Here is a 22306-nt window from a genome sequence, read left to right as displayed (position 1 = left end):
CGGAGCACTCATTCTGTTAACCTCAGTTAAGGGGAGGGAGAATTAGTGCGGGTTGCTGCCGGGAGCCATGTGGTTCCTGTTGCAGCACACAACCTCCAAAAAGCAGGCTAGGCTCCCTTAGCCCGCTTTTTGGAGATCGTGAGAATTGCTTCATAGTGTTTGTTTGCTCCTTAGTTGTTGCCTTGAATTCAAACTGAGTGGTTCTCTCTCTCTCTCTGCATAAGAAACTGTTAATCAGTTTATTGCGGTTTTTTAAAGCCTATGTTTTAGTTAGTAATAAATATCAAACTCTTGTTCTCAGTTAAAGTTGCTTCCTGTTCAATTATGTACTCATAGAGGACAAGTGATTTCTCTGCTACACATTGAATGGTGACAGAGGGGAAAGCAACACTGGAACACATAAAGCTACCTCGTATTGATTCAAAACACTGGTATGTCAAGCCCATTTTAGTCTTCACTGTCTGGCAACAGCCCTCTGGATTTTCAGAGGCCTTTCTCTGAGACCTACTATTGGAGATTTGTTTGGGAAGACATCACAAAGATCGAAGTTGGGAACTTCTGCATACAAAGCATGTGGCTCTGCTATTGGCTCTTCAGAAAAAGGATGCCTGGACATGTGCACAGAATGGATACACACAATATGGAGCCATTCAAGTATTTGTGCGCTTTGCAGTTTTTGGTTGAAATCACTCAGTCAGTAGATGATCATCTCAAATATTAGCACTTCAGCTGCATTGTGCATCTGATTAAGCTGACTATTAGCACCCCACTTTCACAGCACTTGATGCATAAAATACATTAAGAGGTGGCTAAAAAATAGGTAGCTGAGACTGCATTTCCAGGACAAGTGTTGTGCTGTATGGCCAATTACTTCCACCGCCCCCAAATGTTTTAATTATTTATTTGCTATTTATCTGTCTTTATATTTGTGAACTACCTACAGCCATCTGGGTGAGATGGTATAAAATTCTAATAAACTAGCTGAACCCGCACAGAGCATCTGTGTGCTAGGACTTTGTTGCTCTCCTCCCCCCCACCCCCACCGCAGCCCCTGCTTTATTGCTCAGTGTCAGCTACCCACTCTGAATTGCCCACTCCCCGCCACTTTCTCACTCACTTGCCCTCTCCTTGTCTCTTGTTCACTCACTCGCCCCCTCCCCGCTGCTCACTCTCACTCACTTACCCCTCTCTGCCGCTTGCTCATCCACTCCCTGGTTGCTCACTCACCCCCTTCCCACCTCTCATTCTCTCACTCCCTGCTCATTCTCTCACTCACCACTCCCTGCCACTTGCTCGTTCACTCACCCCCTCCTTGCCGCATGCTTGCTCACTACTCCCTTCCGTGCTGTCCGCTCGCTCACTCTCCTCCTCCCCGCCTCTCACTTGTTCACCCCCTCCCCACCGCTTGTTCTCTCACTCCCTGATCACTTGCTCACTTGCCCACTGCCAGCTGCTTGCTCACTCACCTGCTCCCCACCGGCTGCTCACTCACTCACCCCCCTCCCCACCGCTCACTCACTCACCTCCTCCCTGCTGCTCACTTGTCCCCTCCCTGCTGTTCACTCACTCACTCGCCTGCTCCCAGCCTCTCACTCACTCACCCACCCGCTCCCCACTGGTCGCTCACTCACTCACCTCCTCCCTGCCGCATGCTCATTTCCCCCTCCCTGCTGCTTGCTTGCTCACTTGCCCACTCCCAGCCGCTCGCTCACTCACCTGCTCCCCACTGGTCACTCGCTCACTCCCTGCTCACTCTCACCCCTACGTGCCCATTCACTCACTCTCCCCCTCCCTGCTGCTTGCTCACACACTCACCTCTCCCTGCTGCTCACTCACTCATTCATCCCCTACCCATTCTTCTTCCCCATTTGCATATGGAATTCCCACTGCCCAATCACCACGGTGCTTCTGTGAATTACCTCTGATTGGTAAAGTGCTGTGTGGGCAGGGCTTGCCACATACAACCTTAGCTTATTATATATATAGAAGATAAAATAAATAAATGAAAGTACTGAGGACCCAATTTGGGAAAAGCTTGTCAGACCTCAACTGAGTGAAGTCAAAGAGTAAGCATTTAAAGATTATTTTGCCCCACTATTCCCAACTAAACTGTCACTTAACTATGCAAGCTTATTGTTAGCACTCCAGTTCACAACTGGCACATTAGAAATATATGAAGAAATAGTTAAGTAGGTAGGTCAGATTGAATTAGATGCTTCTATTTGTGTGAGCTGCTCTGACTGATAATAATGAGAAGGACACTTCAGAATGTAGGTTAATGGCCTGGACTGCAGCAGGTTGGCATTGTGTCATTACAGTGCTCTGGGCCATGACTGCAGAATGCTAAACTTTTTTTTTTTTTTAAGAACACTTGTCCTTGTTAAAAGGAAGTCAAGAAAGAGAATCCAGTTGCTATGGATTCATGTCCCTGAGTTCCATTTCCATGGGAATTCAATGAACAATCCATCCAATCAGCCAACTAATCACTAAGCAGGAGCTCTCAGAGAGTGATGTTTAACATATCTTGAGCTTGGGGCAAATTTGTTGTAGCCCTGAAATATCCTAAGCAGCAACAAACATGACGGAGACTGAAATACTATCAGTGACAGTTGCAACAAGAGTGAGGAGTTGACACTGGCCTCTTTCTACACTATGGCTGTATTCCATTGGCTGTTTTTCCAATGGACCCGCAGTTCTGCTCCCCATCCTCACCCCCACTCTCTTGTTCAAATTCAGACATAACGGAGAGCAGGGAACCTGCAGTCAACGAGACTGCAGAGAGGAAGGGGAACTGGTTGTGCAGGCTTACTTCTTTCATGAAGGTCAGCCTGCACAGCCAGAGAAAAAGAGGAGCTTCCTCCCTCAACTCCAATTTCAAGGAACACAGCCTGTAGTTCAGCATTCACATGTCATGCAGGCTTCCTTCAACCTCAGGCTGGGTTGGTGAAACTTATTGCAACCCAAGGGTTCAAATTCGAGAGTGGAACCTTGGGTTGCTTTCAGCACAAAACTGGAGTTTGGAAGCGGTGTCCTACATTCGGATGTACAGGTTTGGCAATCTCTGGCCCCATTAACTCTGGTTTTGTCTTACGTGCGAATTTGGCCTCTAAATGTAAACTAATTTTAAGGATTGTAATTACTGTAATGTCACTGAAGTCCACTGAGAAAGGCAGACCTATACTGAAAATTCACAGGTCGGCGTGGGGAGGGGGCACCTGAGCTACCTCACAGCACCTGAATTCCCAGAATTCCTTGGGGGAAACTCTGGCAGCTTAATAAATTAAAGTATGTTGTCCTGACATACTGAGATTTTTGCTGTTTGGTTAAGCTAGTTAATGAGTAAGGGGCAGCATTCCCAGCCATGAATGACTGTGAATCAGATAACCCCTTAAAGTTATGGTAGAAGTTAGTTGGCTATGTAAAAGGATTAGGGAGAGATCTCATAGAGCTAACTTCATTACTCTGAACCTAGAATGATAAGACTATGGGCTGGTTCACATGAGCAGCACCTGCAATGTTGTGAGCAGGACGGGGTCATGCCTGCCCTGAAGCCACTTCAGGACACCACAACATGCTGTAAGAATGTCCTTTAACTGCATAAGGTGGGCATCAATCTGAATCACCCATATACACATGATCCAAAACCCGCTTTAGACAGGATTTGGGAGCATATGTAGAGGGACAATTCAGATGACCCCGTTCTGCTCTCTTCTTCCGGCTGGCATTCATCTGTACTGACTCTTCGTTAGTCATAAAGAAGAGTTTTGCAATACTACCACCCCTGGCCAAATTACAAAGATGCTGAACACTGGAAAGAGAGGGCTGGTGTGTTACAACGGACAGACTCCGAGGCTTTTCACAGGAGCATGCAAAATGCTTAGGGAGCCCAGCCCGGTTTTGCACGCTTGTGTGAAGTGCCAGGATTGGGTGGCTACACGGTGGCAAACCCACCTGTGAAGCCTCCCTCTTAAATGAGGTTAAGGGAGTGAGTGCTTCCTTGACCTCATTTTATCAATCGTGTGTCAGCCACAGCTGCTTCCAGCTGCAGCTGGCACACTCGGAGAGGGGATTCCAATAATGCACTGTGCACTTGTGCAGTGCATTATTGGAACTCCAGGGGGTGGGCGATACGCGGTGGTGCGTCTCGGCACCCCAACTACTGGAGCTGCAGGGGAAGCCGCAGCTTATCTGGGCAGGCGATTTGCCCACACAGGGAAGAACAGGAGATGGTCTGCGGGGAAAGTAGGCTAAATCCACCTTCCCTGCAGACCACCCCGGAGCTCTTCTCACCAATCATTAGGGATGTGCAAACAGGCTCGAGTTTGAACTGGTTTGGTTTGAAGGTTCGAATTAAAACCAAACTGGGCATTACATTGGTAACGCCAGTCTGAATTCAAACCAATCGAGTCTGGTTCAGTTTGAACCAGTTCAAACTGGTTTGACGTCTGACTCTCTGGTAGGCTCTGCAGTGGTGCCACTCCTTGAGAACTGGCACCCTATTGGCCAGGGGGGAGGGCAAAAAGGAAGAGAGTTTCAAGTTTTATTTAAAGGCAAGCCTCTGGCCCTGCAACATCACTCTTGCTGCAATCTCTGGCTTGCTGAGTGCTGGCTGCTGCTTCTGCTGGTGAGAGTCTGCCTGCAGACTTGTGCTGTGTTCCCTTCAGTCCCCCTCTTCTGTTTTTCTGCTTCCTCCTCCAGCTTTTTATTTTATTTTATTCAGTGGTTATTTTAATTGCTTTGTTTTGGTGGGCAGGGAGATGGAAGGCTGCTCATTCTGCCCCCATCCCTCCTCGGCTGTGCCCGCCTGCCCACCTGCCACTGGTCAGGTAAGATTTTTTCTGGGACTGTAAAAATGTAAATTTGTAAAAATTTCAAATGTAAAGGTGTAAATATGTGCTTGTGCAGAAGTGCTGTGTGCATGTGTGGAGGTGTGTGGAGGTGTGGACACTCTAGTGAATGTCACTAGAAGTTTCTTTCTTTTGTGTAGATAGCGTTTTTGAAGCTTTGGCTTATGTAGGTAGTTGGTGTGTAAATAGCTGTATAGATGGATTTGTATATACTTGTATTTGTGAAATGTGTTTATTTAGGACCCCCTTTCTTTTCCCTCTCCAGTTTAGTTCTGACACGCATGCACTGGCAATGAGGAGTATGTGGTCTGCTGCCACTCCACTTCATGTGTGGCCTCCACTGGACCCACCTCTGAGCCGGACTTTCCTCTCCTTTTAATTTATTTAGGGGCCCCTCTCTTTCCCCTCTTCAATCTAGCATACACACGCACACACCAAATACACATGCATGTCAATGATGACATCAACCAACGGCTTGTCTGGTGGCTACTTGGGGAGGGGCCTTCTCCGTTGCTGCCCCAAGGCTTTGGAACACACTTACTGCTGAAATAAGAGCCTCCTCATCTCTTACAACATTTGAAAAGGCAGTCAAGACACATTTGTTCACCCAGGCTTTTAATTAGATATTGTTTTAATTGAGTTTTTAATAGTTTCAATGTTTAAAATTTTAACCCCTGTGCTAACTTGGCAAAGAGGCACCTTTTTAACATGGTGATTCTCTTTATTTAGCAGGGGGAGAGAAACTGGCCCTATCCACCCCCAGAACAGGACCTCCAGTGACTGTTGCTGGTGTCTATCTTATGTTTCTTTTTAGATTGTGAGCCCTTTGGAGACAGGGATCAATCTTATTTATTTGTTATTTCTCTGTGTAAACCACCTTGAGCCATTTTTGGAAGGGTGGTATAGAAATCGAATAAATAAATACATAAATAAATAGTTGTAATGTTTTAAAGTTTTTATCTGTTTTGTTTTGTTTTTTGTATTGTTTTATTGTAAACTGCCCAGAGACTTGCGTTTTGGGCAGTATACAAATGTGTTAGATAGATAGATAGATAGATAGATAGATAGATAGATAGATAGATAGATAGATTAATTATGTGGTCTGGTGCTACCACACACTTTTTGGGGCCTGTGTGGCCTCCAGCAAAGGTCTGGTGGACCTGCCACTCTGAGGCGCTTCCCCCCCGCCAGGCAAAATGCACGCACGAAGAGAAGAGTCTGCAAGCAAAGGTGCAACACTTTAAGTTATCCTTCAATGTGGTGTGTTTTTGCCTTGCCCCTCTTTCTTTGCAGTTTGCATGCTGTGTTGGTTTTACTGCCTTACTCTGTCTTGCTTGTTTGTGGCTGTTGTAGTCTGTAGTGTTTGGTTTGGTTTCCTTGGTTTTGCAGTTGTGTGGGTACAGTAGCAGGTCTGTCTCTGTGGTGTTTTTTTTGTTTTTCAGCTTGGTGTCTTTTTAGTTGTGTCACTGCCTGTTGGTATTGTGGCCTTCTAGGGGCACAAAACCAGGGTGAGTGGTAGCCACCCATGGTTGCCAGCTGCCACCCAAGCCCAAAGCAATCAGACACTCCTGTGGTTTTAGCTAATTTTAAAATAAGATATTTTGCATTTTTTGCATTTCTCCCATAGGGTACAACAATGGGGATTTGAGGCAGCCCAGTCAGCCCGTTCTCCCTTTTGGGGGTGCCTGGGCACCCCAAAGTAGGTTTGGGGGCACGGCAGGTTGTGCCACAATTCCCACCAGGGAGCCGCAAGCTGGTGGAGTTTATGTCCCCTGCCCCACCCCACCCCCAAGGAATTTTTTAGTTTCTGGCCTCTTAGTCTATCAGAGTGGATTCTTTGGTGTGAGTGTGTGTGTGTAAAGTTCTTCATATTAGGGATTCACTGAGAGAACTCATACAGCAGCAAGTCCAAATACAAATTGGATTATTGGTTGCTCTATGAGCATTATCTTTCTACACACACACCCCCTCAGAATCCACTCTGATAGACTGTTAGTGAGTTAAAGAGGCCAGATACTAAAACATTCCTGGAAAAAAACCATAAACCCCCATGGGCTTGGGGATCCTTGGGAAGAGTTGTGGCACAAACTGCCATGCCCCCAAACCTACTAGTGGAGTAATGGGGCTGCTTCAAATCCCCATTGTTCCCTATGGGAGAAATGCAAAAATTGGAAAAAAATCTTCAAAAAAATAATTAAAAGTCACAGGAGTGCTATGGGGTTCAGGTGGTATGTGGCACCTCTGGGCGTCTACCACCCATCCTGGATATTGATTGATTGGTTGATTGATTGATTGATTGATTGATTGTTGAATTTATATACTGCCTTTCATTAAAAACAACCCCAAGGCGGTTTACAAAAGTTAAAACATACAATAAAATGACAGTAAAACATTAAGCTAAAAATATAAAACAAATCTAATTTAAAAACTGTAAAATACATGCATAAAAACTATAAATGGATAAAAACACATAGAAGCAGCAATAGAAACAGTCATGTAAAAGCCTGTATAAAAAGCCAAGATTTAAGAAGCTTTCTAAAAACTGTGATGGAGTCTGAGGAGCGAATGGCCACTGGGAGAGCATTCCAAAGTCTGGGGGCAGCAACAGAGAAGGCCCTGTCCTGAGTGCACAACAGCCGAGCCTCCTTCATTGTCGGCACCCAGAGCAGAGCCCCCTCAGATGACCTTGTCAAGCGGGCAGCAACCCTTGGGAGCAGGCGGTCCCTCAAGTACCCCGGGCCTAAACTGTTAAGGGCTTTAAAGGTCAAAACCAGCACCTTGAATTGGACCCGGAAATGAATTGGCAGCCAGTGCAGCTCTTTCAGGATGGGTGTGATGTGCTCCCACTGGGCAGCTCAAGATAAAACCCTAGCTGCCGTGTTTTGCACTAGCTGCAGTTTCCGGATATTCATCAAGGGCAGCCCCACGTAGAGTTCATTACAGTAATCCAGCCGCGACGTGACTAAGGCATGGGTAGCCGTGGCCAGATCTGCCTTCTCAAGAAAGGGACGCAGCTGGCGCACCAGCCAAAGCCGTGCAAAGGCACCCCTGGCCACCGCCTCCACCTGAGCTTCCAAAAGCAGAGCTGGGTCTAGTAGTACCCCCAAGCTGCGTACTTGCTCCTTCAAGGGGAGTTCAACCCCAACCAGAACCGGCAAAATCTCCTCATCCTGATTGGCTCTCCTACTGACCAACAGTACCTCCGTCTTGTCCGGATTCAATTTCAGTTTATTAGCCCACATCCAACCCATCACGGCCTCCAGCCCCCGATTCAGGACATCCACCGCCTCCCTAGGATCAGATGACAAGGAGAGATGGAGCTGAGTGTCATCCGCATATTGCTGACAACTCAGTCCAAGTCCCCGGATTACCTCTCCCAGCGGTTTCATGTAGATGTTAAACAGCATGGGGGACAGGACCGAACCCTGCGGGACCCCAAAGGCCAACGGCCACGGGGCTGAGCAGTAGTCCCCCAGCACCACCTTCTGGACCCTCCCTCCAAGAAAGGACCGGAACCACTGCAACACAGTACCTCTGATTCCCATACTCGAGAGGCAGCCCAGAAGGATACCATGGTCGATGGTATTGAACGCCACCGAGAGGTCCAGCAGAACCAACAGAGACACACTCCCCCTGTCTAGCTCCCGGCGTAGGTCATCCACTAGAGCGACCAGTCCCATACCCGGGGCGGAAGCCAGATTGAAAAGGGTCCAGATAATCCGTATCATCCAAGACCCTCTTGGGGTCTGGATTTGTGCCCCTAGGTGCTCTGCACAGGGAATAATGGGCCAGTTCGAGTCCCCATCATACCCTATGTAGAGCCTTTTAGAACCAGTTCAAAGCTGCTTCAAATTTGAACCAAATAGGCCAAGCCAGTTTTGTGCACATCCCTACTGATCATGAGAAGAACTCCTTAGTCTGAGACCAGGGAGACCTGCATTCAAATTCCTGCTCAGCCATGGATTTCATCAGGTGACTCTGAGCCAGCTTTATGCTCTCAGTCTGTTCATGCTCTCATCACTTACTTAGAGGGATGTTGTACACTGTTCTGAATGCCTTGGAAGAAGGGTGGGATACAAATGTGATGGATGGACTGAAAGAAAAGGTAGGTCTGTGCAATATGATCAGGAGATGCCCCTGCTTGATAAGGATGGTTTTATGCCATACCTACACATTAATGCTTGATAAAATGTTCAAACACATCAAGGCATTCTAGAAGCAAGATTTATGCTGAGGTCGGAATGCTAAATAAGGCATTTTTGTCTCTGTGGGTGCCAGGCTAGTCGGCTTTGTGCTAAGTAGCACTGTTTGTCATTGATGGAAAGCTGTTGGATACAGTTACCTCTTTCAATTCATTTAGATTTCCAGAGCCTCACTTATGTTGCCCAGGTTAATTTGCAGTAATTTAAAGTGAGGGTTAAGTGAGGGTCGCAGGCTACTCTAAATTAGAGGGAAGCTTTTTCAACAATTGCTATGCTGTGACCTTTTCAGTATTTTCTGAGTTTTGCTGGCTAGCCAGGCTCTTTATAGCATTGTTAACCTCTGCAAAATACATAGAGTGGCTGTACCCAGTGGTAGTGCAAAGAATTTTAAAAGGTTAAAGCCATTTTAGGGTAATACTGACATGAAACAGCCGTGGAGTCCCACAGAGCCATTCTTTTTCTGATCAGTTTGCCAAGGTTTATGCTGCAAATTTGGGGAAAAATGCAAAGCATGCCAGTAAGTAACATGCCAGGACAGTCACAGAAGTCCTGCTACGAGCAAGTTACTTCTGACTTTACCACGGGCACATTCTTTGTCAGGGCTTTGAGCAACCCACCCCTTAACAGCAGCAAAGTAAGAATACCCTCTTCATCGGGAATGCAATTCTTCCTGCATTGGAACTAAATATTGGTCGGGAAATGAAATCTTTCATCCTACAAAATCAGCCATGCAAAATCAGATGCACTATGTATGCAACATGCATTTCACCAGGGAGCACAGCTGGTATTTGGACAGAACAGACAATGCTACTAACTTTCAGGGGCATTTTCATACATCAGCATATAATTCATTCCCAGCAGCAGACTGATGTGAGAATGCTGTAAGAGGAGGATAGAGGACATCTCCAAGAAGCCGTCTTGCGATAACCCTGGGCTGGATGTAGGGTTGTCAACCTGTGATTAAAAAACAGCAACACTTAGCCAGAGGAGAGAGACGGGGATGGATTTTCACTTCTGACCAGACAATGTGATAGTCTGGTAGGTCAGGTTCTGGTAGGTCAGGAAGTAGGATCTGTCAGCCTTTATCAAACCAAGGGTGTGGCGTGTGTTGAACTGTGAGGTCAGTTGGACAATTTCTTTAAGTTGCTCAGCCAAAAATATCTTATTCAATTAAATAACTGATATGGATATGGAGGCCAAAAATAGAAAAGGAGCATAATACCTGATGGCTATGAATCCTGTGAGGCATGGATTCTTATTCATGCAAACACCTGCTACCACACCATTCTACAGATGTACTCGGGTAGCTTATAGTAACTCAAATGAAATAATAATAACACAACCTTCTTATCTGTGAATTGTTCATGTTTTCTAGTCCACTTTTGCCTCCAATGATCCCACAAGCTGACTTAGAGCAATAATAAATACCAATTAAGGCTGAGATTCTAAGCACACGATCTTGCACTTAATGGAACTCAATTTTCTGAAAACATGCTTAGGATAGCATTGTAAAACTATGACAGCCATTAATAAACACATAAAATATCAAAACAAAAGATATTAAAGATACTGCCATATTTGGTCAAATGCTGAGACAGCACAGTCAGCAGTGCAAAGAAGAAGAAATGATATGACACTTCAAAGGCTTGGCAAATATTAGCCAGTGGCTTACAGAAGCTGAAAATAACCAAAACCAACCATTTTTAGAAAAGCTGGGAAGAAAACAAATATCTTTAACTGCCTCTGAAAAGAAATATCTTCACCTGCCTCTGAAAAGACAAGATATGAGCACTTGTGGGCTTCTCTGGGGGATTTTCGGTATGATTGCATGGCTAATTGCATAATCCTATGTACATTTATTCTAGGCTTGTGCATTTCAATTCGGCCACAAAACCCTTTTTGTCTGAAAATGGCATTTTCAAACATTTTGTACACAAATTGAAATGAGAAAATTAAAAACGAAAATTTTTGTAATCGAATAAAAATGACCCTATTTTGGAACTGAATGTTTTGTTCTTTGGAAAAATTTTGGATGTCCATTTCAGCATTGCATGAAATTTCCTTTTGGTTTCTACTCCAGCAACCAGCCTACATGAGGCACTGAGTGTTTGTCAAAAGGATTAGCAGAAGAGAAGATATGCAAAAAGTGGGCACAGCTTCCCTGAGGCCAGACATTTCCTTGGGCACTAATGATTTCGTTAAGAACGTGTTGTATTGTAATGCAATTGTGTATTAAGAAATTCTGATTAACCTGAAGAGTAGCCATTGCCAACTCTAACAATACCCTGAGCTTCCACTCTGGGCTGCTTGCTTTGAGAATGTTGAAGAAGTGGCAAGGCTGGCGGGGGGGAGTTCAAGGAGGGGGTTTGGTTCAATTCATTCAACAAGTTAGTTACTCAGTCACCATTCTGCCTTCCTGCCTCATTCAAGAGAGAGAGAAAGAACTAGTTTGCATTGCATGTCTCAACTCAAGTTTCCATGATGCCATGCCTGCCTTGTTGCCAGGTTGCCAGGCTGAGCCCAGCCTTCCAGCCTGCTATGGCTGGCTATGCCAGCCTGGGAATGGATTTATCTTCCACATTGCTTTTTTTTTTTGTTCCTGAGAAGAAATTTTTTCCACCCCCTTGAGAGAATCACTGCCTGCCTGTGCCTGCTGCTGTGTCTGTTAATAAGGAAAGGTACAGAACAACATTCTGCTGGTTGAACAGTGAGGTTCCCCCCCCCACTACACAAGTAAGAGAGTGATGCTGATGATGATGGCACACAATTTTTGGCACATCTCATTTACATTTCTGCAACAGATGCCTGTGGCACCAGCAGCACAACCTATTGAGCTGATGCATGCAAATTGCAATCCAGTTGCCCACTCAAAGCCTCTAGGTTGCTGGGCAGAGAATACTAATTTTAAAGAAGAAGAAAAAAAAATCTTTGGAATGGGAAAAAAGACAGACTTGTTTTTTAAAACCATGAGGCTACACTAACCACCTAATAGTACTAGCTAATGGGGATCCCTCCCACAGAACCTCTATTTAAACTTCTTCTAAACCAGCGTTTCTCAATGTTTTGGACTCATGGACTGGTACATTCTTTGTGAGCAGTTTCCCGGACCAGCAGTTAGTAAAGGGGTCGCCCCCCCTTCACCCCCATTCCCAAGCACCCCCAAAACAATTTCAAGCTGGGGGGGTGCCACTCCTGGGAGCTCTCCAGAGCTCATTTCTAGGTAGGCAGCCCTAGGCAGCTGGGATAACACTCATTTAGCTTCCTCAAAATGAACGTTATCCCAGCAGTGAGGGCTGCCTGCCTAGAAATGAGCTCCGGAGAGCTCCGAGAAGCAGTGGCCCCCACCAGCTCAAAATCGCTTGGTGGGGAGATTAATTCCTCATGGACCAGCATGGACTGGCACTCAACTCCTCACAGACTGGTGGTTGAGAAACACTGTTCTAAACTGAACAACACACAACTTTGTAAATTCAATTAACCCAAGAATCCAGAATTCCAGCAGGATTGTGTGTGTGTGTGTGTGTGTGTGTGTGTCTTTCAATGACAAACCATGAATCACTCTCATATGCTACCAGAGAATCTACACTCAAAACACCTCAGAAACAACAGAACCCAGTACCCCATGGGTTAGCAACCCATGGGGGTGGTTGGCACCCTATGTGTACTACACCACCACTCGCTCTGGGCCACCCTGGTGCCCCTCAAGTGCAATTATGGGGCTGCTGGAACCTCCATTATTCTCTATGGGGAAAGATCCTAAAGACGCGTAAACTTCATTGATCCCTAAAAAAGCAGCCCTTTGCCCAATTCCTTTGAAATAATTGTGGTAGCCTCCTTGCCCCCATGGGACACTACCACCCACCACACTCCACTCTGGGCCACCCCTTTCCCCCTGATGTGAAGCTATACTTCTGCTGAAACCTCCATTATTCCCTATGGGGAAAATCTGAAAGATGTACAAACTTTAAAAATTCACCAAAAATCAGCCCTTTGCCCCATTCCTTTGAAATTCAGTTAGTAGCTTCCACCCATTGGGCACTACAGCTCCAACCCACTCTTTTGGCCCCAGGACCCTTTTTTCTAATCTGAATTAATTCAGATTTGGATTCGGATTAATTCGGATCTGAATAGAAAATGCAGTGTTTCAGAAGGCTTAATTTTGGAGAAAATCCAAATTGGGGGTGTTTCAGATTCAGTCCGAATTGAAACTTAAAAAATACAAAATGTGCACCCCTCATTTATTCGGAAATGTCCCATTGAGTTTAGGTTTCCAGTGTCAGGCTACAATCCTATGCACACTTTTCTGGGAGTAAGCACCATTGTATGCAGTGGGGCTTACTTCCAAGGAGATATGTGCAGGATTCCACTGCACATTTCCTCTTAAAACATCATGAGCAAATAGGGTTGCCAGACCTAATCTTGAAGGATGTGCATGTGTCTTTAATAATGCGTGCGTGTGAGGGAGAGAAAGAGAGAGGCACAATAAATACAAGCAGAAGGAAAGGATGGCAGCATCCATTTTTTTAAAAAAAAATAATTAACACAAAAGCCTCCAGTGGATGCTCAGAAATCTACTTTTATTGTGGTTCAATGTATCTTGACTAGTTGTCTTCTCCCAAGTTAAGCACACCTTACAGCATCATATTCCACTTTCTTACTGAAGCATTTCATTTCAAGATGGATGCAGGATGCACCACATTCAGCCTTTTCAGTTCTCTCTGATATTGAAAGTATGGAGCCAGAAGCCAGCAACTCCAGAAGCAAGTTCAAGCACTACCCTGAAATTGCTTTTCCAGCATTATATCAAGGCATCCATATTGGCTGGACTTGGATCATTAGTAAGCTGAGTTCTACAGTGATTTATATAAGGAATCACATGTTGAGTTAGAGCACTAAAGGTCATTTGCATGTAAGCTTTAATAATGTGCATATTGCCGGATGGATCTGAAATACTAAACATTCATTCATTTTTATATAACGCCTTTCTTCCTAAAACTGCAGGGTGGTTACCAAGATAAAAACAATTGAATAAAAGCATAAAAAGAGAACAAATGCAGCTAAAATTTTAAAAAGAGCAGCTAATTGGCCAAAAGCCTCAATAAGAAGGGCTGTCTTCACTTTATTCCTAAAGTTCATGTGGAATTTCTGTGGAGTGTGAGTTCTGTAGGAGAAGAATGGCAGTTCAGTCCCCAAATAGCAGAGCAAAACCAGTTTGGTGAGAAAGCAGCAAAGCAAAAGGTCTTGAGACAATTTTTTTAGTACTGAAGAACTACAAGGATTTATTTAAAGAAAAGGTTACAAACGAATGTGAAAAAGCCTGCAGCTTAATTTCGGCTGTAGCTCATGGCTGAAGAGAGACCAAAACAACCAGACATCTCTGGAGAGACAAAATGGGGACTAACACTGGAAGAACAAAAAGGAGAGGAGTCCAGCACTTCTATCCATGACCCTAATCCCTGCCCCCCAGTGGTCACTGGAGACATTGAAACTGAGAGCTGATGCTGCCAGGGTCCTAGCTCCAACAAGTTCCACAGCCTGGGGGCAGTAACTGAGAACAATAATTTAGGGGAACCCTTGAGAAAAAATCTGAGGACTATTTGTTTATGGAAATAACTACTGTCCAGTAGCTCAAGGGACAATTCCAGCAATAGAGATGAACATAAGAATAGTGTTGATTTAAAAGGGGGAGAGGCTTTTCACAAACATTTCCATGTGCTGAAAAAGCACTCCCTTTCACTGATTTGATGGGGCTTGAAGGGGGAAAAACTATGGCTGAATTCAGACCATAGGTCCATTGGACCTGCAGTTCAGCATTCTTTCTGAACTTGGCCAGTTTATAGTACCATTCAGGCAGAATTCATGGTCTCCTCTTCCCAACACCCTTGAGGTCTCGGGGCTTTCTTATTCAGAGTGAGGGCAATGTGATGAAGGAAGCATTTTACTTACTCAGAATTGGCTTTGTTTGCTCTTAGTGACGTAGTAAAATCTGATCAGTTATGTATCAGTTGCTGCCGTCATACTCTCTATGTGATTTGCTGGGATACAGTGGTAGCACAGGGGGGAAATATAGAGAGGCATAGAAGGGGTGAAGTTCATTTGGGAGGACGAACTTTGCTCTGCATGCTAGATTTCAGAGTATTTCATATTAATGCTTCAGTTGAGCATGTACACATAGGTTCACATGTGTGACAGCATGTGTGATCAGAAAAACCAGCTCTTGAAGACTGAAAGTAAAAGCACACGATCAAGTTCCCTCTTTTGTCTTCTCCATTCTGCCAGTCTAGCCTCAATCACTGATCCACATTAAGCCCCATCACTCTTTTCTCTGTCTCACTCCAGTCTCCCCCCACCTCCACTGCCCAGGAAATACTATGGTATTTTCCCTTGCTCCAACATCTCTAAGTTCCCTAGCCTTTTCAGTGAACAACATAGTTGCTTCCTAACAATCTAGTTCTGTTCCACAAAACTCTATGGTTTGAAATGTACAATTGTGTTGCCTGATTTATTAATTGACTGATCATTGCTGATTCCCTGTTGATTCATTTTATTGCTAAATCCTTTTTTCTTTCTGTGAACATTTATCAATACATGGTTGAAGTCTGCCTCAGATCCCTTTGTGGTATCACCCCACTCCAACACAGAAGTTAGCTCTTGATTCAAAGATCCCTTAATGCATCAACAAACACACTCCATAACAAATCCTAAACATGAATGGAAGTAAGCCCACAGAGGACTTCTACTTACACAGACATACAGACAAACACACACTAGTAAAAGCATGCAGTTTGAAAGCATATTAAGGTCATATGTTGCTGTGACTTTAGTCTTTTCCTAGCTCTGTGAGGTTTCATGACGCATGCTGTTCAATGAGAAAGTATTCCCGCATTTTGTAGGGCATTAATGCATTTTTCTGGGGTTTTGGATTTTTTTCATTGTTTGGGTAAGGTCTGCAACCTACCTGCAAAACAACATCTTTCTCCCTTTCATGGTTTGGTCTGGGAGCTTCATGGCAGTAGGTTAGTGAATCAGTGAAGGCTTGGAGTTTGAATCTTTATGACTTGTCTTATGTTGCCATGACTCTAGTCTTTTCCTAGCTCGAGGAGATCTCATTTCCCATGCTTCCTAATGGGAGAGGTTTTCCAGATTTTCTGAGAAAGTAATGGATTTTTCTGGGGGGTTGGATATTTTGGGGGGTCTGGGCAAAGTCTGGAATCTACTTGCAAAAATGGCATGTTTCTAGCTGTGGTTTGGTCTGGGAGTTTCATGTCAGTCAGCGAGTGAGTGAATCAGTAAGGCCCAGGCCTTATAAAGCACTACTTTCACCGTAATCATATTCAGAGGTGAACAGACTGTGCAGCCCTAGAAATGAATTGCTTTGCTGAATCAGACCAGGGGGTCCCTGTTTCCACCTCTGACTAATCCAGCAAAGCAGTTTATATGTAGGGCTTCCAAAAGTGGCCAGCAGTTAATTCTGGGTAGCTCAGATTGGGGGAAAGGGGTTTACTATGAAAGTGAGCCTGAAAATGGAGCAAGGCACACATTCATAGGAATTTCCTGTCACTTATTTTAACAACCTGCAGTTTAGAAGAGGGCGGCTTTCTAGTGGCAGCTAGGAATGTATCTATGTTTGCTGAAACTGTGCTGTGTTATAAAGCTGCAGGGAAAAACATGAAGCCAGTATTCCTTGGAAGGCTACTTTGTAGGCTGCATATTTGTCCCTGTTGTCACCCTTGTAAACATAGATGAAATAACTGACATTACACATGGTGAAAGTGATGACATGCAGCCCCTACAGTCAGAGGTGCCACAGTTAGATGCTGCCTGAGCATGGCTTAGGCCTACCCTCTTTTCCCATTAACTGAATGTAAGCCCTTTGGTATGTCTCCAATTTTGATCTCCTTTCAATTGAGCTGAAAGGCTATTAAGAGGAAAGAGACCACAGGAGCACAATACTAGCACTAATCTGTGGCAAGCTGAAAGAATGGTATACAAGAAGCTATGTATATGTGATGGAAACTGATTTTATTTATTTTTGAATAAATTGATCAAACAGTACACCCCCAAAGAGTGCTTATTATTGTGCCGAACACGATTGATGGGCAGGTTGTGAAATATTATGGAGAAATGCATGTTAAAAAAGCTCATTTGTGCTAAAAAGCACACACTGTATCTATAGCAAGCAACAGCCATATACTTAAACTGCAGGATACAGCAATTTCCTTTAAGTAAATGCATGGTATTGCTTTCATCATGCAATGAAATTGTGCAATATTAATATGAATCAAAGTACAGATATCCTGGAATCATCCACTGAGATACCAGCAATATTCGAGCAGATTAAAAAGGAAACAACAACAAAAAGGTGAGAAGATAATTATTTCAGTACCAATTTGCACCTGCAGCAATTTCTGTTTGAATTAGCTGTGACTTTTAGGTGGAATAATTCTATCACTGCGAAAGAAGAAAAATATCAGTATTAAAATGTATCTGAGTTAAATTTTATTATTATTTTTTTAAGCAATGTACCACTCAGTGCTAGAATACCAATTGATAATTTATTAAGGAATATGAAATGACAGATAGAGCCATTGCCTATTTCCCCCTTCTTCCCTCTTTGGAGAGGGTATTGGTGTAGCCTTTACAAGATCAATTTCCTTTCAAGACGAGAACACCGAGGGCTAAGAGCAAAACATGGTAAAACTTCAGCTTCGCCCTGCTGCCTCCCACATTTTGCTCACACTCCCTTTCAAATTCTGCAGGCACACCACTCATACTCAAAATGAATTGCCCAAGACACTGTTCAAAGCTTGCAGGGGTCAGATGGGGTGTTCCCAATCCAACCCTGTAGCCATTAAAGGGGGCGGGGCAAGGAGAATGGGCTGCCAACACCCTCCTCACCTCTGCTGTTGCAGCCACAGGTTGGCTGCAAACTCCCCCTCCTTCTGGCAGGAGTTACGGTAGATGGAATGTGGAAACAGAGGAGCCTCTGCAGCAGCTGGCAAGCTCCACCTGTCGAGTGCAGCCAGGATGGGGGAGGGAAAGGAGGGATGAGGTAGCGGTGGGGCAGGCTGGTAGGAGGTGAGGTGGTAGCACCTGCTGTCTGAGGTGACCACTTTGCTGTGCCAAATGAGAGGGCCAACCCTGCTGCAGATGTACCCCCTCTTTTTTGCTAAGCTTTTTTTCTGCAGAATGTCCCAGGTTCAACCTCTGGCATTCCTCAAGGCTGGGAAATACCCCTCTCTAAAACAGTGGAGAACTACTGCCAGTCAATCTAGACAATATTAAGCTAGGTGCATCAATGTTCAGACTTAGCCAGGGCGACCCAAGTTCAAATCCCTTTTCAACCATGAAACTCACTGGGTGACTCTGGGCCAATGTTCCCTCTAACTGGGATTCCCAGACGTTGTTAACCGCAACTCCCAGAATGCCCAGCTGCAATTGCTTTTGCTTGGGGATTATGGGAGTTGTAGTCAAAAACATCTGGGAATCCCTGTTAGAGGGAACACTGCTCTAGACCAATCACTTATCTCTCAGCCTAACCTAACTCACAGGGGTTTTGTGAGGATAAACACCACTCTAGGCTTCTTGGAGAACGAGTGGGATTCAAATGTAATAATAAAATTTATATAATAAAAATCCCTGCATGTAGGAAATTTGGGCTAGGATCCACCTCCTCCCATTTGTGGACTTCACCTTCCCTAGAATTCCATTTACAGCCCATCCCACACCAGCTTTCCCTCCTGAACAGCTGATTTATACAATTTCAGTCTATTTGACAGGGCTACGTGTTTTCATGTTCAGCTCCTTAGCTGAATTGGGATATATATCACTCTTTGATTTCAGCCTTCAACTCATCATTTGTATTATCCTTGTTGAACAGTAGATGCATGCATATGCTGTGTAGTACCATAACACAAATTGGATGCATCAAGAATTAGTGTGGTGTAGTGAACTAGGACCATGAATACCTGAGTTTAAAGATCTACACAGCTATGATGTTCACTAGGGATGTGTAGGACGTTCTGAGCTTCGAACATTTTGAGCTTGGAATGAGCTGTTTCAAATGTTCTGAGCTTGGAACAGGACATCCTTCAAATGAAGGGCCTGTTCCAAGATTGGAACAGAACAGCACTATTGCATGTCGGAATGTCCCAAATGTTCTGAGCACTATTTTAGACTCTGGCATCTGCGCATGCATGGCAGCCATTTGCATGGTCAGCATCACCACACAAATGGCTGCTGCACATGCGCAGGAGTCAGAAGAGCACCATTTTGAAGTCCAAAATGGCACTCAGAACATTTTGAGTTCGTTCCGTTGGAACAACTGGTTCTATCGGTTGTTTCAACAGAATGTTTTGGGCATTTGTGTTCTATTCTGAGCTCAGAACGGAATGCAAATGTCATTCCATGCACATTCCTAATGTTCACTGAGGTAACAAATACGTCAAATTTAAAAAATAGTATTTTAATTGGATATTTTAATATGTTTTAAATTGTAGACACTTCTGTAGTGGGCGGTACATATGTTAAATAAATAACTTTGGGCCAGCCATTCTCTCCCAGCCTACTCTATCTCACAGGGTCATTGTGTGGGTAAAAGTGGGTACCCCATGTATATGCTGCCCTGAGCACCTTGGAGGAAAGGTGGGAGAGAAAGATGAGTAATAATTTATTACTGTAAAACCTAGCCATTGTGTTGTGAACTGTTAAACTGTGTCACTCAGCAGAAAGCATTTTGGCCTAATTATACACCATCTCATTCCATATAATTTTCACAACGTAAACTTGTGTCAGTTTTGCATATGCCAAACCTATTTTACATACACATGTTCACTATATTTGGACACATCTAAGAGAAGCATCTGCTTCCTTTCAATTGAGGATGGCATTATGTTATTAAAATTGAAAGTTGCAGGGTATGAGATCCAATGACAACATATGCTTAAAAATGAAAGATAATGCCTTCCTTCTGACTACCAGTAAAACCCCAAGCTTTTTACTCCAAGAATAATTACCATGAGACCTGAACAGCTTAATTCACTAGGTAATTACATGGTTTTGGGGTGGGCTTTTTTTTTTTTTTGTTCTTTAAAAGGTAAAGAGGTAACATTTAATTTACAGGGTACTCGATAATCCTCTAATTACTCAGTAATTTCCATGTCATCAGACAATAAAAGCAAGGGCCTTTCCATGGCCCAGTTATGACATGATGAAAATCTAACTCTATCAAACATTGTCAGAAAAAAACCAAGGGATGGATTTATCTTCCTCCTCCTGACATGGAGTTTTAGGGAAAGTGGTTTTTGCAGGTTGCAAGTTTTCTGCGAATGCTGTTGGTCATCAAGGTTTGCCAAAGAATAACTAAAACCATGACCTCCGTATGTCAGGAAATGATTGAAACAAACAAACACCAGACTCCCATATTTATGAATATGTTGAGTTCTCAAAATATTAGGTGATTTCTTCATTATCAGGTATTTGGGATGGGTGACACGGAGTGCTGCATTCCTATCTTCCTCCAAATGTGTTGGACTTCACTCTTCATCTCGTGTTTTTGTTTTCTACATTGCACCGTCAGGATTTAAGTAGGAGGGCAGCTGATGTGAGATGAAATCTATAGAAATGCCCAGGAGATTCTTTAAGGATTAAATAGGGCATGGTAGTTTTCCAGCCGATGTTCGACTCAACATCCACTCAAATTGCCTTTGATGCAATAGCTCATTGTTTAAGCACATAAATGATCCATGTGAGGCAATATCTGTAATTGCCCATGGTCAAGTCCACTAATAAGATCCACAGTGTCAATAATGGTAACACAGAAAATTAAATTTTAGAAGGCTGTTTATATCTATGTGAGCTCCTAAATCATGATTGCTGCTATGCAAACCCTGATTTTGCCCCTCCTTGGACAATTCTCCAGCTGGTGCCCAGTGGGGTGGATGGCTGGAGGGTTAGGGTAGCGCTCCATTATTACCTAGCAAATAACATTTTATTTTATTTTTTGAAAAACCTTTTATTGAAAAAATCAAATCTTGGACACTGCATGCATTCTGGTATTACAACAAGTACTGTATCAAAATTTGTATGAATAACTTTTCAAACGGCATAACCAAAGACATGGAGATTCCAGAGGAGGAAGGAATCACACTTATTCCCACACATACACGTGACTCCACCCCAATCATGACCCTTGAAGGACTCTAGTAGATCAGATAACTGGTTTTGATTTAGCATTCTGGTGATTGGTCAGAATAGATGCCTGTCAGCCATTCTGACTCCTGATTGATTGGTGGCAGAGCTAGCTTCCTCTACCACCACCAACTGAGAGTGGGGGAGAGATAAAAAGGCACATCCGTGTAAGCCCAGTTGTGCCTTTAAACACGCTACTTGGGTGTTACTAAGGATGGTAATTACTTAAGCTGGAAGTGCTGGAGCTCATTGTTAGACCTCACCAAATACCCTGGGGGGGGGTAATGTATTTAGAAAGAAGGCAATAAGCCAAGGGCATGGAAGTGCTTGCCCACAGATGAGAGAGAGTAGAGATGGTGTATTAAGGAGGAGAAGGGGGTTCTGGCAAGAAGAAAGGGAATGCTCCCCATCCCAAATGAGAATCTTTTGCATTCTGCATCTTTTCCCTAGTGTGTACCACATATTACAGAGAGCTAAGCCAACATGATTTACCTGCTCTGTGTTAATTTTCTTGCACTCCAATGTGTTTTGATGATTTTGTGTAACATGTGCTTATTTAAATATTTACCTCCCCACCTTTCAGACTTCAAAGGACATGTGAGATGGCTCACCCTGCAAATAAAATACAAATATCAGCTTCAGCAGAGGGAAGAGGAGAGAGGAAGGGAGCGTTCCACCTGCCCTGTGTCATCCTGCCCTGGAAGGTGGTGAGTAAAGCTTGTGGTAAGTGCCAGCAGCTGACCCTCTGCTTTTATGAGGCCTTCTCTCTTTGGGAGCAATCAGAGGTGCACTTAGGTAATTTTGGAGCCTGGGCCTAAAGACCTTTGGAGGCCTCCCTGCTGCAAGTTAAGTATTATTTTTAAACACATTATTTTTAACACATTCACCATGAGTTTGAATCTATGGCTGTTGCGGGATCATTGGGAGAGGTGCCCAGAGTAAAACCTGGCCTAGTTTTTGCAGGAGGCGTTTCAATTATTGGTCCCTGAGGATGTGGACAAGGTGTTTAGTTGGGTTTGGCTGACCACATACATGCTTGACCCTTGCTCTTCATGGCTTATTAAATCT

The 22306-nt window shown here is 44.1% G+C and overlaps 1 protein-coding gene across 1 annotated transcript in view; it reads left to right on the top strand.

Annotated features, from left to right (window-relative positions):
• The first annotated feature begins 4795 nt into the window (after window positions 1-4795).
• The window catches only part of LOC128342435 (uncharacterized), a 53869-nt gene continuing 36358 nt past the window's right edge, over window positions 4796-22306 (top strand). Inside the window, exons 1-2 of the mRNA XM_053289716.1 lie at window positions 4796-4826; window positions 21822-21945. The gene's annotated coding sequence lies outside the window, so the exon portion shown is untranslated. The remainder of the gene's footprint in view (window positions 4827-21821; window positions 21946-22306) is intronic.

Source organism: Hemicordylus capensis, chromosome 2 (genome assembly GCF_027244095.1).
Source record: "Hemicordylus capensis ecotype Gifberg chromosome 2, rHemCap1.1.pri, whole genome shotgun sequence".
Taxonomy (NCBI): Eukaryota; Metazoa; Chordata; class Lepidosauria; order Squamata; family Cordylidae; genus Hemicordylus; species Hemicordylus capensis.
The sequence above is the reverse complement of the archived record's forward strand: the minus strand, read 5'-3'. Positions and strand labels throughout refer to the sequence as shown.